The 3,228-nt window shown below is 44.2% G+C and overlaps 1 long non-coding RNA gene across 1 annotated transcript; it reads right to left on the reverse strand.

The window, feature by feature from the left end:
- Window positions 1-725: 725 nt before the first annotated feature.
- LOC125548910 (uncharacterized) lies at window positions 726-1,805 on the reverse strand. Its single transcript, XR_007301195.2, has 2 exons — window positions 1,666-1,805; window positions 726-1,209 (listed from the first exon to the last, which is right to left on the reverse strand). It is a non-coding gene; the product is annotated as an uncharacterized LOC125548910 (long non-coding RNA).
- Between the last annotated feature and the right edge of the window lie 1,423 nt (window positions 1,806-3,228).

The following is a 3,228-nucleotide window of genomic DNA, read 5'->3' on the forward strand; positions in this document are numbered from 1 at the left end:
TGGTGGAAATTTATCACCATCTATCAGTTTATCTGAATCCAAAACACTCAATTCAGAACGTTTTTTGTTAAGGCCGGTTATCAAAATCTTGAATGGTAGTTGGCTCATAGTTGTGGTCAATTTTCTGCAATCACGATAAAAAAATAGACGTTAAACATCTCATACTCACATTGTTTAAACAACAATTCGGAAAATGAATGCATGAAGAGTTATATAACCAATCTAGCTTAACATAACTATTTAATAGGTTCAGTTTCTATTCCTGTCAAATCTGAATATAAATACCACAACAGTTACCAACTTCATGATGTGTGTATCAGGACCACAGAAACTTTCTGGAGTTTGCATACTAATACTCCAATTTTGGAGTTTGCATACTGATAGTCCAAAATAAAAAGGGTACATCATACATTTTTCTGGAGTTTTGATCAAAATTTCCAAAAACGGCAGCCCATTGATATTTGGAAAAGAGATTTGAGGTGAACCAGATCCTGAAGCAAGTTAATTCTCAAACATGTGTCAGGCGTATAACACATTACTTCCTCGGGGTAACTGAATTTAACAGTACGAACAACATATATAGGTGGTTTCTGATGGTCATCACGATACATCAAACCAAACAAATAGAACATTTTTGTGATGACAAAATTACAGGAAGTCAGTATGATTCTACCTACATCAATCTATCAGAAGGTACATGTTACAGTAAGCAACTGAAGGATATATAAAATCCTGTCAAACTCATGCTCTTTTCAAATTTCAGTTTCAAAAAGATTCTGAAACATAACAGACATGTCACAAAAAGCCATCAAAAGAAACCGATCAATCAATCAGATCAAATTCTACTGACACGTCCATCTCCCTTGTTCATCCAGAAGGAAGCATAAATAGGTGTCCTAACAGCCAGCGACACCAAGACAACGACAGGCAGCACGGCCGTCGGCCACACACCAAGATTCTGGCTCCCACGGTCAGTCAACGTGGCTCTGCTAGAGGACAACCACATGGGCGTCGCACTGACTCGAAGACCACATGCATGTGGAGCATGATCATGGTGGCAGACTCCGACAACCACGAGTGCAGCAACTCCGGTGGCCAACAAACTTGTGTATGTGCTAGGTACTGTTGTGAATAGAAGGAACTTGCAAGCTTGCTATGAATGTGATGAAAAATGGCGTTGTAGACCTGTGATGTCTTGACTTGATTGAACTGGAAACATAAAAGAAAAAATGGGAGGCAGATGACCAATTGTCGAGCTGAATGTGGTGTGTACTTGTATTAGTTAAAACTGATTCATTTGTCGTACGATTTTATCTTTGAAAGATGGTTGGAAGAGAAATCTTATTTACATGTAGATTAATTCTGCAGATGACTGGTCGTGCTTTTGCTTGTTTGCAAGCGGCAACATCTGAATTTCTTTACTTTGCACATGGAATATGTAGACCGATGGAATTTGACAGCATAATAGCATATGTATATTACAAAATTTGATAGTCCCCTGCAATTTGACAGCATAATAGCAATATATCAGAAAACTTGGCTGACCCATGGTTTCTGCGACTCAAGAACATGAAGAATGAGTGATTTCTGTAGCTGGAGAACATGGCGATTGAGGGCCATGTCGAGGGGAAGTAGGAAAAGAGGGGAGATGAATCGATTAATTACCTGATGGTCAAGTCTACGCCACCTGTGGCCTGGTTGGTGTCGCTCGACCGGCCGGCTCCAAATCCCTCCATCTCCTGCGCCCGTCCACCGTCGCCCCGCTCTGGCGAGCTCCTGGCTAGGACGCCACACCTTCCCTCCTTTCTCCCTTCTTCTCTCCCTCACTTCCAATCTTCTTTCTGCCCAGGAGCCGCAGATGTCATGGATCCGCCCGGGAGGCCACGCCCCAGCCTTCCTCATCGTCACTGGCGACCCCGGCGTCCCCGCCCGCCTCCGAATCGGCCTCCCTAGCCCCTGCCGTGCACGGATCTGGCCCGTGCAAGCAGCCACCGCCGTCGTTCCGCCGCCCACAGCTGCTCGTTCTGCACGGGTCTTTTTTTTGCAGCGTGTCTCCGAGCCATCTAAAAGAGGATCGCGGCCAGAATACACCAAAATGTAGGGTTCTTTTTGTAAGAACGAAACGTTTTCTCTACTAGTCACTTAAATTAGGATTGCGGGTTGAATTCCCACACCAAGGGGACTTTTTAGCAAAAAGGCTAATGACGGACGACCAGAAGCAATCAGTGCTTTATTAGTAGGGAAAGATAGGAGGAAGAAGTACGTCGGTGGAGCTTCGTAGGCCCCACAAGGGTGGGGGGCGCGCCTGGGGGGTAGGGCGCGACCCCTACCTCGTGCCCACCTTGGAGCTTTCTTGACGTAGGGTCCAAGTCTCCTGGATCATGTTCGGTGAGAAAATCACGTTCCCGAAGGTTTCATTCCGTTTAGACTCCGTTTGATATTCCATTTCTTCGAAACACTGAAATAGGCAAAAAACAACAATTCTGGGCTGGGCCTCCGGTTAATAGGTTAGTCCCAAAAGTAATATAAAAGTGGAAAATAAAGTCCAATATAGTACAAAACAGTAGATAATATAGCATGGAGCAATCAAAAATTATAGATACGTTGGAGACGTATCAGCGGTTGACGTGCATTGAGGAAGCACGGATGGCTTTTGCCCGAGTCAAGACATTCTGGGGGAAGATGAAGGCCATCGATGTTGCAGCGAAGAGTCCACCCAAGGGCAAGGACCGTCCTGATCCGGAGCATTATTTTGAATACGTCCTAGAGGCCGCCCGCTTGATAGAGGGTCAGTGCTCGAAAGACATAATGTTCGAGTGATGTGTATGAGAATTGTAAAAGACAATTTGATGGTTAATCTATTTTTATGTTTTGCTCGAAAGCTCGTATTCCTCTTGTGCGACCGTTTTAATATAATCTGAAAGTTTTCCAGTCGTCGGCTTCCGCCCCCTCGTAGGAAGTACGGGGGTGTTCGGAAAATCATTTAATCACTCTTTATCCAACGTCTTCGTCCATAAAGGAGGTGATAATGCGGCTTACTAGGCAATCGGACTATAGGGCGTTAACACTTCCGTGATAATACGTGTTTGTCACAGTAGGTCGCGTTTTTTGTCATGCATGTACATCCATGACAAATTTATGACAGAATCAAGATAGTCATACCTGTGCTATCGTAGAAGTGTTCCATGACATTACCAAAATTATCATCACGGAAGTGTCCACTTCCAT

The sequence above is a fragment of the Triticum urartu genome, chromosome 3A, assembly GCF_056163025.1.
Source record: "Triticum urartu cultivar PI428250 chromosome 3A, HENAU_Tu73, whole genome shotgun sequence".
NCBI lineage: Eukaryota > Viridiplantae > Streptophyta > Magnoliopsida > Poales > Poaceae > Triticum > Triticum urartu.